General features: G+C 40.6%; 1 protein-coding gene across 1 annotated transcript in view; it reads left to right on the top strand.

Moving 5' to 3' along the window:
- Positions 1–11,101, top strand: part of Cep290 (Centrosomal protein 290kDa) — a 170,031-nt gene extending 158,930 nt beyond the window's left edge. The window contains exon 25 of the mRNA XM_076620348.1: positions 9,816–11,101. The gene's annotated coding sequence lies outside the window, so the exon portion shown is untranslated. The remainder of the gene's footprint in view (positions 1–9,815) is intronic.
- The last annotated feature ends 4,758 nt before the right edge of the window (positions 11,102–15,859 follow it).

Genomic DNA, 15,859 nt, shown 5'->3' with positions numbered 1-15,859 from the left:
ACAGAATGAATAGCAAGTTTCAGCATACAGTAAGCGTTATTGATGGTCTCAATGAATATCGAAGGTTATTAGTGTAATAGATAATTGATTGTGTGAATATTCTTAGAATCTCTGCGAAATATATACTGTCATTAGAAACGTACTCTTATTAGATGTCTTAGAGTCAATGCAATTTTATTCCATGTCTGGGTAGTAATGAAATTTTAAACTGCTTTCTATGATACACATAATATTCATAAAAGTATGCTATAAGTTTCTAAGTACTTTAATGTGCTACCGTATATGTGTGCTCTTTAGCTACGTAAGCAAGTATCAAGTACTCTTCCTGTTGCTTTTCCTTGCGGCAGCTTGTCATGTGCACCTTAGGTTCGCGCACGCAGTGCTGGTTAACCATCTGCGTTAATTAAGCGTTAACGCGGCCTCTAGATGACCCCGTGGAAGAATGAAATCTGAATGGAAATGGAGCGATAGTCATGCAACGATGTAACTCTTTGCTACTTTGTGGAATTTTTTCATCGATTTCCAGACACTTTTCTCATGGAGGACTGGAATGTCGAGATATTTTTGGTTTGCAATCTAAATTACGAACGAGATTTCCTTTCGAGATTTTCTAGAATAATTTCCTGAAAGATTATATAAATTTTGTAGAGAACTGGTTTTATAGACTTGTAAATAAATGCTCAGAAGCTTCCAGTTTAAAATTGTTTGAACTCTAGAAAAGATGATATCCGAGTGAATGTTACTTTTCTGCAGTGTAGTTTTCGTAGAGTAGGAGATTTTTCTGCTTAACTTACATGTTTAGACTTTTCTTTTATTTAAAATTGCCATTTAGGTTATGAACGAAGGAAGTGAAATTTCTCCAAAATTCCTTTCTGAACTCTTCCGGAATGTTTGTATAGAAGATAAAATAAATATTGTGTAGAACTCGTGGGTTGTAAACTATCACTGTCATCGACTATTCTTTCCGTTGCTCTTCCTTGTGGTACCATGTCGTGTGCACCTTAGGTTCGCGCACGCAGTGCTGGTTAACCATCTGCGTTAATTAAGCGTTGACGCGGCCTCTAGATGACCCCGTGGAAGAATGAAATCTGAATGGAAATGGAGCGATAGTCATGCAACGATGTGGCTCTTTGCTGCTTTGTGGAATTTTTTCATCGATTTCGAGACAGTTTTCTCATGGATAACTGGAATGTCGAGATATATTTGATTTGCGAGTCAGATTACGAACGAGATTTCCTTTCAAGGTTTTTTTTAGAATAGTTTCCTGGGAGATTAGATAAGTTTTGTGGAGAACTATTCTTGTAGATTTGTAGATAAATGTCGAGACGTTTCCAGTTTAAAATAGCTCTAGGAAAAATGATATCCAAATGAATGGTACGACTCTGCAACGTTTTCGTAGAGTAGGAGATTTATCTGGTCAACTTACATGTTTAGATTTTTTTTTTAATTTAAAATTGCGATTTAAGTAATGAACGAATAAAGTGAAACTCCATCGGAATTCCTTTCTGAGCTCTTCCGGAATGTTTGTCTAGGAGATAAGATAAATATTGTGTAGAACTCGAGGATTGTGATGTTCTAGATTGAAATAGTTCGGGTTATAGAACAAGTGAAATCGGAATGAAAATGCAGCCACGGGAATGGAAGGTGTATCAGTTTTTTGAAGTGCCTTTCTACAGTAATTCTGTTAGTATCGTACTTCGTTACCAACGTTACTATTGTTATTGTAGTGGTGACTCTCACTAGTTCGAATTTCAATTGTCGCGTACCAATATATCGTACATTGGTTGTTGTAAACTTTCATGCTTCTTACTTTATCCCATTCACCTGGTGAAGTCACGATATTCGAAATAACATTGTGAAGTAATATTCGAAGTGATAATATTTTAATACTCGTTGAATAGTGATTTTAGTATCGGAAAATACAAAATGTAGCTACATAAAAACGAAGCAACGAAAAGGGTTGGTATTCTCCTGTATTAATTTTTAAATACGAACTTGGTTAGGTAGTTATATTACTTCCCGACAAAAGTCGGGTCCAGTAGCGTTTACTTGGTGTTAGTAGCTTCACGCTCGCAAGTCAAGAAAATGCCAGGAAATTGAGCAAACGTTCGATTGCAGTATAATTATTCTTACTGCAATATAAGGGTACGCGTTATCGAAGTAGTTTCCTTGTGCTACTACTATTAAGTAGTTACGTATTAACGTTAATACGTTAATATTCTTCCTCATATTTACCTACGTATATACTACGCTAAATCTTCTATCAAATATACAACGTAATTTCTCGACAACTTCAAAACAAGCTAAAAGCGATATACTATTCAGTGATTTACAATCCCACATAAAACATAACCTCATCATCACCTAACCTATTTAATAGCATAAAGCATTTACCACTATATAAAATCAAAATATACGATCAAATATGCAACTTAACTACTCGATGAATTCCGCCCCAAAATAACAGAAATACCATCCACCAAGATTACCCCATATTAAATTTAACTTTACCATTAACCGAATTATTTAAAGCCTACTATCGTCCTCGAAGAATAAAATCTTCCCACAGGGACAGGAAGATATAACTCAACGACCTTAATCCAGGCGAAGACCAAGTCATATAAACAACCCAATCACCGAAATACATTCATTCATAAAGCTGTCAATTCCAACACAATTCCACGATTCCTCTCATCGATACCCCGTCCATACTAGACAATAATTCCCTGAAACGATCCGCAGGAAACACCACAAAGTTGAACGTCTCATATTCCCCATGCAAGCGACCGGAACCCTGTCCAGGCAAAGCGTCGCCGAGTGCGCTACACACACAATCTGCGAGGGCCTGTGGCGCCTCTTCTGAACTCGAGCTTCACCCTCGTGGATGACGCGACCCCACGGGTAACCCCCCTCGGTTCGTCGTCCCTTTCCCATGCGCGGGTTCCGAAACGCGGGAATCCCGCGTCGACGCGCGGTCCGCTGTCGCGGGGACAGCGTGCACACGGCCAGAGCGCGTCTAAATACGCGGCGGTGAGGAGAAAAGAGCGAAGCGGGTAAAAGAGAAGGAGGAAGGTGCGCGCGCGCGCGCACGTTAGCGAGGCGAATTCCCACCGTGGCGCGGCGCTGAGGCTTATACAAGTTCCCGATGCTGGTGTTCTATAATATAGGCAGAGTTGCCGTTCGTCCTGCACCGGGTTGTCCGGCCAGTCCGTGGCCAGGACTCCCACCAGGCCAACCTAGCCTTCTTACGTGCCCACCTACTCCTATCGAGCAATCCAAATGCATTCTTTCTTCCTTTTCCTCGCCCCCTTCACTCTCCTCTCTTGGTCACCACCATCTTACTCCCGCGACTTCTCCTTCTCTTCCCACAGGCACCGGCTACGGCCTGTGGCGCGCGCGAGCGAGCTCCCTGTCGATCCGTTTCTCTCTTTGCTCGCCTGTCCACCGCGCTTTCTTTCTTCCTTTTCCTTTACCGTTCGCAGGACGAAGTCCTCCTACTACGTTGACCGGCTCGGTTCGCCCGGTCGTGGCTCCAAGAGACCGAGTCGAGGAGGAGGGTGCGACAGGGTTACGCGTTAGGACATGGTATACGACGGTGACAGATGATCGAAGGTCGATGTTCTGCAGATTAAAGAAATTGCGTGCGTGGCGAGGTATAGGTGGAACTGGAATCGGGATTGAACGGTGTTGAATTTTGGAATTTTCACTTAGCCTGAGATACTGGAGCGGTTGTGATCATTGGATCAGATTAGATCCAATTAGTAGATAGTTAGATATTGGATTTTCAGGAATTCGGTTGGAGGGTTTGGAGCGGTGGTAGGGATGTCTCTGTGATAATGATTTTTAGTTCATTAGAAGTGGATTTTTTAGAAGCTGGAATATCGGACCGGTTGTTACTAAATATGAATTTCGTAGCGATTGTAAAGAACAGATATATCAGTAAGTTTATGAAAAAATACTTCTAACTTGGAGCTGTTGATCAACACTAAATATTACAACTTTGTTAAAGACAAAAGGTATGATATAACTTTTGAACGACGATGTATGTACGTAATATCGTACATACAGAGTGATAGATGTCCAAAAAATAAGGTATGTTTTTTCTCACTCTTTCCATGCACTTTCTCACCGTTTCTCCACTTTCTTCTGTCCCTTTCCTCCAGCGTGTTGCCTTTCTCTCTCGGTGTGACCCAAGAGTGCCCTTCCTCCCACTCGTTCTGTCCAGCGACTCAACGTTAGACCTTACATACTTGGCATACCTGCAAACGACCGCGTAAGTCCGGCGGTGCGCGACAATGCTAAGCACGAAGAAATCTGTCCGAAAACCTGTCGCGACCTGCTGATACACCGCTCCTCCGGAGGCGTGCTTCTCGTTCTGGTTTTGGTTCTGGTTAAGGGAGAAAGAAGTTCTCGATGAATCATCGAATTTCAATCTTTTAATGTATCTTCGACACTGAAGCAAACCTTTGAATATTATAACGACTACTTTACTCTGTCTGTTTCGTATATTTTCACGTAGTCTATGCATTCCGTCAATTTGAAATTCTAATGCTAAAGATGTAAACAATAGTAAATAATTTTTTAGAAGATTGTTTCCAAAGAACAAGGATAAGATCGTAATTTCGAATCTTGTCACTTGTAGCGTCAATGAACAACATGCCAACCAACCAATTGACCATCTTACGTAACTTCTAGATTTCGTTTGATACGAGAAGAACGCAAAGGTATACCAATATCGTAGCAAGTAGAACGAGAGCAGCTTCATTCCGAGACCGTCGAAAACTATCAATTTTATTGATCCAACTGAAAGCATTGGATAGAATGAAAAACAACGATAGAAAGCGGAGTATCGTCGTGCTAACGATTCGATTCGAACACGTTAGCGATTTACACAATCATAGCGGTATGTATCGATAAAAGAAAACGCAGAGAAACAACCTGTCGTTACATTGGCAGCGCTTAAATCGATTCAAAGAATCCAACCAAACTCCATTACGACCTACCGAAGCTAGTCGTTGTCGTAGGTCGTACAAATAGTAAGTTACCATTAAAGCTTACCACTTAACATTATTAATTTGCAATTTGGAAAGTATGCTAAAATTCTCTAAGTGTCTTTAATAATCCCCTGGACGAATGCACGAGTCGCAAATGTATTATTTCGTAGGCTGGCCACCCACTTCACGATTTGTCGCTCACGTATAATTTAGAAACAGCCGAAGAACGATTATCGCGGTAATGGTTTCATGGAAAAGCAAGGTTTCGCTTTGCTGGAAATTAGAGCGATGCCGATGATGTGGGCTGGCAGAGTGGGTTTGGTCTGGCTACTTACGGGCCAATCTACTACGAGTAGATCGCGAGCAACGAAGATTTTTCGCCAGTTGGAAGGGGATAAATTAATATCGATGATGCGGGAGGAGCAGACTGGCAGACTTACTTGGCCTAATTTTAGACCAGTTGCGTTACTTGATTACGCGAATGCATAAATGTTGAGAATATTGGAATGTACGGATCTTCTAAAATATTTACAAATACATAGGATGAATCTGAAGGAAAAATTATCGAAGAAGTTTCGGGCCTTCGTGTTTGCAAAATTTTACAGCGAAGATGAAGACTTTTAGAGTGAAACATCTCGAGATAAAAGATTTACTTTCGACAAACGATGGAATTAATAAACATTCCTACGTTTATTTATTTTAACCTCTTCCGTTGATTTACTCTATTCTGATATAAATATTTATTGGTACATTTAATCCATTTGTTTCTTTTTTCCATTTTTACTGATGAAAACAAGACCACATTGCCATTTGCGTTATTAACAATGTCGTGATAGTCAGACTAATAAAGTGCAAATAGACGTTCAATTAATATAAATTAACGAATGTTCAATTGTTAAAAGGCACGCCTTTCGCTAATGTAAAGTCGTGTACGTTATCGTACGTTTCCATGCCGCTTCCTACAAACATTAGGTACTTTCTCATCATCGAGTGCGTCGATAAATAACAGTTCATAGGCTGTACATCAAAGAACGATCTACGGTAACACATTATTATTGCAACTTTATGTCGTAAACGATTATATCTTGTCGGTGGAATAATTTTAAATTAACGTGTTGCTGGATGCATAAATAAACGTAAACAGCCAGCTGTTGGTTGTCGGCCAAATAACCATATGCATTTTAATACTATGTCACACGTATCTTGAAACCGATACACAAGAGTACTACGACTTCGACACAATTTTATAACTCGTAACCCGACAGTCTGTAACTCGTGACTCGTACAATTTCTGCTTAGGTTCCAGTTCCTTATTCGCGTTTATAAAAATACAGATTCTCATAAATATTCACAGTTCAGCGCCAATGTTAATAATTTGCCCGTTACCAATTCGCCAAACCGGGATACGAACGATTTTTAAGCGATCTGCGTTTGAAAAGAGACTGTTTAACTCGTCGTTGGTGGCACGATGAACAATGAAACGTATCGTGTACCTATATTGACAGCTTGATGACTATGGTTTACGACGAGGGTACAACTTTTACTCGTCAAAAGGAAAGTTTGTTCAAGGAATGTCAAATTCCCTTCTCTTGTAATCGCCGTAATCTATTAGCGCGCGATGATGAATTCTTAATTGTGAAGTTTCAGTGATAATATTAGCTCAATATTATCGAATCGACGACCCTGGTAAAAGGAAAACGACAAGAACGAAGAAGAGAGGAAAAAGAAACGTCTCGCCTTGAAGTCTACTTACCGTCCAATTATTTTAGCCCGCGCTGCAGTGATTCACATCCACGGAATGCATCTAGGCTCGTACGCCCTACAAAACGACAGAGACAGTACCTGGTGAAAAAACACAGAGCAGGATGGAAAAAAGGAAACGAAGTCTCGATTCTCCGGGATACACCATGGAACACTTGTTTGTACATCGCCTGGCTTGATGTTGATTTATCGAGCGTGCGCGCGTGAGCGCACATGTTGTACAATTGATACGTTCCAAGGGAGCAGATACGATCTGCCTTCGCGCAGATCCAGCGCGTGCAAACTGCAAGCTGATCACTAGACAGCGGATTTTTATGCGTTTACGTAGAAATACGCACAGAATGCACGTAGTAAGCGAATGTACGTAACATACCAAAGCTACGATATACTCGTTGTAATGTTTAATGGAAAAACCAATTTTCTAACTAGCTTCCACGTTTATAATTATCTTGGCAAAATTATGATATTGCACGAGCATACGCGTTACGCGAGTCAATGATGTTATAATTATATCATAAGTCTCATTAATAGCACAAGTCTCTCGAGTCATTTATAGAGTATCGATAATCGATACATATTTTTTATGTTTTATTTTGTCTACGTAAATCTATAAAATGAACTGCTACACGAAGCTTCGATCAGCATACGTAGCGGTGAAAAATCGTCTCGTCTCCTCTGTTCTTGTCCTTAAACGAGGGGCAACTGCAAACGAATTTTCAGGTTGAAGTTTCGAGGCGAGGCCACGCGAGCTGATTCGTCGCTGAATCACTATACGCGCTAGCCAGACGATTCGCAAGACTATTATTCAGGGTTCGTCTCACGGTCGAACGGTCCAGATATTGCTGTGCCCTTGCGTCGTGGCGATTTTTCTTGATAAGGCGAACGGAACCGCGACGTCCTTGCGACAGAGGTCAATGGTGACCCGGGAGAGAGGGCCCCGTCTTTAATTGCACCGGCGGATGTCGCCGAGTGAAAGTTGAAAGTCCGCAGGAACGATGCTTGGATGTGAATTTTGTCGCGATGGTTGACAGCCTTTACGTTCTTTTCTTTCTCTCTTATTTGGCTCTGAGAAATGGAAAGGAAGGGATAAAATATAGAATAGAGAAGGAAGCAGATACATTGAATTGATCCTTTACGGAAGCAGGAAGTTTAGAGAGACAGTGTCGAAGGATATTTTATTGGAAAGAAAAAAAGTATTTTTAATTACAGTGTCTTATGATTTAACTATTAATGTTTCTACAAATTTTTCATAAAATACCTAGAAAAAACTGACTTATGAAGAAATACAGTATAAAATGTAAAAATGTTCCCTTTACTATACCTCCGCAATTTATAATGGCGAGGAGAAAACGTTCAAGAAGTAATGAACGCGAAAAGTCGTATAATTATAACCGATGAAAACTCGGTATCTCGGTATATAATTTTTATTAATGTGTTAAAAGATGTTGAACAGAAAAACCATTGTATATACAAATTAGTTATACTTAAACACGCTGTATTATTTATCAATCAAATCAACTTTGATCTAAATATAAAAAGCTGATATCTCATTGAAAGAGTTAAAACGTTACATAAGTATACTAAAAACAAGATTATTTCATTATAGTTAAATAAATAAGAAAGAAACACTAACAAACTAAACAGAAATATGAAAATTCGAACGAGAACGTCTCCGGTATTTCGGTCGAATGTCGTCCATAGTTTTTCAACGAGCTTTTTCACGGATAGAAGAGATCCTCTCAGCCAGATGCCTTTTCCAATTTTCACAGAAGCTTTCTCACACGCCCGCGCACGAATTTTCATGCTTCTGACACGCGCGCTCGAAATAGTTGTCTCCGGCGTCAACCCGTTTTTGCGTTCCTCTCCATCGACCCGGCGAAAAGGTCAATTATTGCATTACCATGCGACGTGGGTGCGCGGAGGGAGCACAGCAGATAAATCCGCTCTTGGATGAACTGCCTGTTATATGTGCGTATATATATACACACGACCACATCTAACCATCGGTATCGCACATGCGTTTCGCACTAAAAATAAGAACTCGTTACTGCCCACCAGAAATTCGTTCGTCGATATAGACCTTGATAGATGTTTATTGAGCCGAGCTAAAAATGGGTTTAGAATTTCGAATTGTGGTCTGAAAGAATTTGTAATTCTTTGAAGAATTATCATTTTTCGAAGTTTCGCAACTGTGTTAAAAATTGTTGAAATAATTTGAAAAAGAACAACATTCGTCGTCTTATGAATATCGTTGGGAATTTAGAATAAAAGTTTTCAATAAAGATCAAAAGACAAAAACGAATGAAATTCAACTTGCTGTCATATCGAAGCAATATTCATTATCGAACATATTTCACCGAAAACTATCCAATTTTTCAATTTCGAAGTCTAGAAAATTCTCATCGAACACTTTTGCAAATCAATTTCTATCAATTCCCAGTTCAAACCTGGGACAAAGCAAACCGAACGCTTTGATTTCAAGCTCGACTTCACCATAGTCTCGAAAAACACCATCTTCGTCTCATTCGGCATTAAAAATCCTATAAATTCTAAAAATTTTTTATCAAAGATCTTATGGAAATCCATTTTCATTCATAGAACGTTCTTCAAACTGCAAACGAATCGGATCCAACGCTTTGATCCAAGCTCAACTCCACCGTAGCCTCAAAAGCGCCGTCCTCGCGTTATTCAGAACTAGAAACCCTAAAAATTTTCGAAAACTTCTTCAAAAAATACTCTCCTATCGACTACCACGTGGAAACCCGTCTTTATCCATCGAATTTCCTTCAAATTCCAAGCGAACCAAACTCAACGCTTTAATATCGAGCTCGACTCCACCATAGCCTTGAGACCATCGTTTCCGCCTCGCTTAGGACAATCCTGCGCCCTCAAACACGCGCCAGCGACGTTCCCCCATGAACGTCGGACAATATCTTCGTAGCATCCTCCGTAAAGGCGACTTTAACAGCGTCCTCCGCTTCCTCCAGCCTAATAAGCGCCGAAGTCGCGCCTTTGCCGACCTATGGAATGTTAAGAACCCTATGGTGGTTGTGTTCGCAGGTCGTCCCGCCGTCAGCTTGGCACGTCACCCATTCGACGCCGGTAATATACGCTCGCCGTTCGCGGCGATAAATATTACAATATAATATTCCTCGGCGTGAGACGAAGGATTCCTGACAAGCCTTGCAGGACGAAACGGAAAGCCAAGCGGCGAAGAGGTCACCGACGGAAGGGATATCGCGTTACTGGAGACAACGAACAACTTTGCTCGAAGGAGGCATCCTTTTACGATTCACCGAATAGCTCGTGGTGCGATTTTTTCATTCGAAGGCGAGGAATTATTAAAACGCGTTTTCCCTTCGGTCACACCGAGGTAAGTCTGTGAAATACTCGTGGAACATGTTGGTTCGAGCGTTGAGGGAAATAGCAAAGGGCGATGAGTTGGTTAACCCCTTCGCGCAAAATATGATGCAGCGAGAAAGGCTGGAAATATAGAACGATATCTCCTTCGTTCTTTTTTCGCGTGTGTTTTTCTTTAGGGATAAGTTCTTTTTTTCTCTTAATATAATCCGTGAGCGTATTTTTAAATATTGGAGATTTCCTCGGTTTTGGAAGGTATATATAAATTGCATCCGTTTAGATATTCGATCGGATAAACATGTAAGGACATTTTCTTCTTTGTTAGTTTTTGTTTTTAATAAAATTGAACAACGAATGTGTTAAGAAATAGGAATATTATATCTTTCCCAATTTTTGTTTTTTTTAATGTAACGTGTGTATCTTTTTGTGATTTACGGCTTTTGGAAAGTATGAATGGTATTATACTTATCTGGATGTTCTATTCTTCGAGATACTCTTCAAAATATTATAGGGTAGCCCGTAATATATTTTTTTACGTAATAACTTTCTTTTATTGTCCGTTTATCGACACGTTGGATCGGCGAACAATGAAGCAGTTAGGGCTTTCACTATCATTTTACTCACACGGTTTTATATAATAATAGTATATAATTATGGCGGAAGCATTCCTTATTCGTTCAATATGTCTTAAAACATACTCTGAGTGCAAGTATGCAAGTTTTACGAGTACCACTTTTAACTTGTAGTAGAATATATTTTGTTCGATAAGTATGTTCACGTATGTGGGAGAATAAATTTACTACCTAGTTTTTATACAAGCACATATATGATTGAAGTTCCTTTAGAAAAATCTAGAAATACCATGTCTTGCATTTGAATAAAGAATTTGTAAAATGGAAAGTACGCTGTAGCCTAAGAATTGTTTTAAAAACTTCGCGAATGAAATCCCATGAAAATCACAGATTCCGTTTCCATTCCGACAAATCTTCAAACCTTAATCGACCTATCAGCCTACCGAAATGTACTGGTATTTACAAAATTACCAAATCTTCCATATAAAACGAGTTTTCTATTCATTAAATCAGCCCTTCCTCTTAGTATAAGGCTTTCTAAAAAGCTTCTACCTTCGTATTTAGAGTAAATTAATGATATAAAACCCATCCACCTAATGTTACACGGTTGGAATATTAAATTACTGCACGACAAACATAACGTTACAACCATAAACCCGAAGACGTTAATTATCCGCTAAAGAAATGATAATGCGATGGGGGTTGAACGAACTCGTTTAGAAAGCCAGATTCACAGCTTCATAGTTTCATAACTCAATTACGACGTAGAACCTTTTCGAAATCCTTGTAGCTCGGAGGCCGATTCCAATCGGTTGCGTCTTACGAATGCAAACGGTGACGCAGAAATACGTGGTCGACGCCGAGATGCTCCGCCCTCACCCTCTCAGTTTGCTGCGTTTGGTCGCAGGTCGTCCCGGCGCGGCGTCAGGCTGGAACGTCAGCTCGCCCGCTTCCTCCTCGTTCTCCTCCTATGAGAGCCACCTACACGGTTCTCACACCCAGAACCGACTTTACGTTCATATACGTATACACGTGGACTGTGTTCCCTGGAAGAACCGCAGAGAAACCACTACCTAACGGATCGAGCAGTCCGTTTTTGTCCACGTACCACTACGCCAAGGAAACACTATGCACACGTACTTATATACTCGCATTAAGCTCAAACGATTCGAGTGCATAGACAGGGCCAAAAGAGTCGTTCCCCCTCCCCCTTTGCTCAATGTGCAACGCGTAGAACTCGAAGGTCGAAATTTTAATGCGCCTTTTTGCTGCCACAAAATGATTTGTAGTTGGCGCTTGTACTAACCCTGTCGTGGTTCCTGAATTTTTTTCTGAATTATGTTTCAATTTTGCTTTAATTAAATAAAATTGCTTTCAATAAAGATAGTAAGGATTCTTTCATATCTTTTTCGAACGAAGAAAAATTTTCTAACGATAGAAAGTTTCGTTTGTAACAAATACGACGCAACAGGCATTCGCGTAATTGCTCGAAGATTATGTACTAATTTGTCCAACTATGGGGAAAAGACAAGTTATCTGCAACCTGCAGCTGTCACCCGTATTCTATAACATAAGCAACATATACTCGAATGAATAAACGTGGCTAGTAATGTTTATCTGTCGACGAGTTCAGATAAATTATTATTACACTACGATTGTAATATTCGTAAATTGTATAGAAATCCATAAACGTAAAACACGATCGAATGCGTACACTTTCAAATAATTTAAAAACGGCGACACCTGTTTACAAGCTTCGCGAAAATATCTAAACACACGACAGGACAATTCGCGTTTGCCGCTAAACGAAATTCCAATCGGCCTAGCTGCGCATTCGTGTCGCGCAGCACGTGACCAGGCGTCAAGGTGGGGGCGAAGTGGGGGTAACCAGGTTCTCCCACTTTTGTTCGTCCCGCTTGCGAATCGTTTCAGCGCGATGTACAGTGCTGGAGGATACGCGAAGTACCGAGGAGAAGGAAAATAGGCGAGAAAGAGAGACAGCTACATAAACACGAAGAGCGGAATACGCTCGGGAGAGGAACGATATACAATACGTGGAAGCTACACGTATCCGTGAGTACGTGTTCTTTACTCGAGACGTCTATCCTATCCTCCGTAAATTGAATGTGTGAGTGGCTAGGAGAAATAAGGAGGGTTACAGAAGAGAGAAAAAAGGTATAGGTGAATCTTGACATTTATATGTATGTGACCTGTCCGGAGGAGGCATTCGTCTACTACGCATTAGAAACGTGTATGTACGTGTTGGTGCCCGCACGTATTATTCCGAAGATTTCTCTATCCTTCTCACTCTCGCTTAGTGTGTTTTATGCTTGCGGCTTCTAGCCGCTACGTTTACCGTATACGAGAGATTTAAGCACGCTTGTGCACCGTGCAGTGTGCATAGAATGGCTGTGTGTATTGTATGGGAAAATTGCTGTAGCTAGAACCATAGAGGCGTGCTTGTTTCTAGTGTATCGTGTATCCTTGCACTCTTGTGCTTTCGGCGCGTGCGTCCAGGTACGCTGGAAATACATTTATCAGTTTGTTGAAATAAATAAATGTAATTTCACGAAACTGTTCCACAGTATCGATTTTGCAATTTAGATATCCTCTCCTATTTGCAAACTGATTGCTTACAAACGCATCGAACATTGCGGTAGGTTATTTTCTAGAGACTCATCGTCGGTTGACATTGTATGCTGATTTTGGTGAATTTTTGGAGAAGATAGAAAAAGACTTTGATACATTGTCCAGTTGTAGATAGAAATTACTAGATTTAAGATGCAATCTATCGTGTTTTTACCCTTCTCGTCTTTACTTCTTTATCTCGATAGAAATTAAAATGAATTTTTGTTCTATGCTAGAAAACTAAATTCTGCGCTTGTTCGATATCTGGTTCTCGCGAATTGCTCGCGATAGGAAAAGGTTGGTTACGTGTGTGGGCAGAGGCGGCGTGCGTCCCGTCGATTTGTCGTTTTCCCACAGGCGCGAAGGTTTCCGCGTAGGAGCGCAAAGGACGGAATCGATGACAGCCATGGAGGCAGGAGAAAACCAAGGAGGGGAGGTAATCGTGCATTTACATACGCGGAGGAGCGCGCGAGCGCGTACCGATAACGTTGCGAGCGCCCGTTAAACTTTATTGCGTTCAATTTAAAAATAGAATTCTATCTAGAAGGAAGAGACGTTACGCGCGCATAAAGAATGTCTCGCTAAAGATACGCCGGCTGGCGGAGGCTTGTCCGACTTGTCCTCGTCTCACGAAGTTACTCTTCTCGGAATATTTTCGTTCTCGATCATCGAAGAATAATTCAGAAACTCAACGAATACCCAGCACAGGGATTTCCTTTTTTACAAATTGATAAATGAAGATAAACAGTTACGACAAATGATACGGAAGATTTGTACTGTCGTTCAATTATAGAAAGTATTTATAGTAACGTGTTATAATGTTTGGAGCATGAAATATGCAGGTTTTTCTGTTCCTTTTGAACTTCGGTTACGGATCTTTTAAATTAAAGGCGTCATCGCTTGTATCGTTTTTCACCTATGGTCTCCAAACGACGAAAAACAGTTCCACTCGTCAGTCAGAAAACTAGGAAATTGTTCTGCAATTAGCGTTTAGGTATAGTTCTACTCGCATATTTATGATTGTTAATCGCATGTTCAAATACGAGTCCATAGGATGTCAAAACATCGACGTTAAATCGACGACACATGTCAGAGTAGTTTAAACTAGATTTAACGATGTGTGTAGTCTAGGAAAGATTAAAGTGACTATAAGACAAATCTAATATATTATTGAAACGAACGTACGGCAATAAATGTTGGAAGTCGGGATACTTCGAAAACTGTTGTGTATATACAGTTCCGTATTATGTCCAGAGAAACTTCAATACGATCCTTCGAAATAAACGAAGATTGGACGTTATTATAAAAGTTTCGTATCTTATCTAAGACAAGTATTAAACTATATATATATATATATATTACACGTAAATGTATGCTGAGAAAATATACCACAAATTACAAATTACACTTATCGTATTTCAAATTTATAAATTTATAAATATAATTTTCCAAAAGAAATTAAAATCCACTTTACCATTAATTCGTTATCAAACGATAACGTAACCTAGTCAAGAATCAAAATTGCCAATCTTCGAGTGAAATACCGATCAACCGATACCACCGGGTGTCCGTATCTCAAGAACAGTCATTTAAAAAGCTCGTTAGTTGTCGTATTTATTTCAACAACGCGTCGATGACCGCATCCACGCCAGAAACCTGCTATCCAAAGATAAATATCAAAGTCTAAAACATACTATAAATTATAAGTCGTCCCACGGTCGCGAAATCCCATGGCTCGAAAGCAACGAAAGAGTCACGGGCTGGCGCGCGCCATTTAAATCCGCGCCGATAGATCGAGGCCCAGCCGTATTATTACCATCTATAGGAGTCGTTCGCGAGCCATCGAAAGGTCGGTGATTTATGTGGTTAACCCGTGTGCAGACTACGCCTTGCCTTTTGCCCGTTGTTTGTGCACGCGCGTAAGAAAGTGCGTACGCTCTCGCGTAGTCTTCCGACTACGAAGTGACGTGGAAAGGGAACGTTGGGGACCAGTGCATCGTACAGGAGAAACAGAGATCGAGGGGAATGGAGGAGGAGAGTGAAGGAGGATGGAGCGAAAGAGAGAAAACTCCTCCGGACGATCGGGATGCTAATTCGTTTTGCTCGCTTCCTCGGCTTCTTCGTCCTTTTCTGCGAATGCAGATCGTCGGCGGACGACCTCGTGGAATGCGTTGCTCGTCTCGTCGTGGCGAGCTCGGCTCACGGCTAAAGGGACTCGCAGGATCATCGAAGCGTTCGTTCCTTCGTTCATTCACCACTCAAAACGACGATGTCTGATGGCAGACGACCCCGGAAAGTCTGGTTTATTGGCAAATTGGTATCGTGCTAGATGATCTTGTACACTAGCTGAAACATCGAATGTACTCTGGCAACAGGTACTCGACTTGTGAAAATATTCGAACATGTACGGTAGAAAATTTGTACGAATGTATCGTGTATAGCACGCGAAACTTGTTGAAATTTAATTAGCAGTTACCGAGACACGGCTATTATGATTCTATTGGCTCGCGAAAGCATTCAAATACTTGTAGGGACCTTTTATGA

This window comes from Bombus vancouverensis, chromosome 8 (genome assembly GCF_051014615.1).
Source record: "Bombus vancouverensis nearcticus chromosome 8, iyBomVanc1_principal, whole genome shotgun sequence".
NCBI lineage: Eukaryota > Metazoa > Arthropoda > Insecta > Hymenoptera > Apidae > Bombus > Bombus vancouverensis.
Note: the sequence above shows the minus strand (reverse complement) of the source record. Positions and strands in the feature narration are given on the sequence as shown.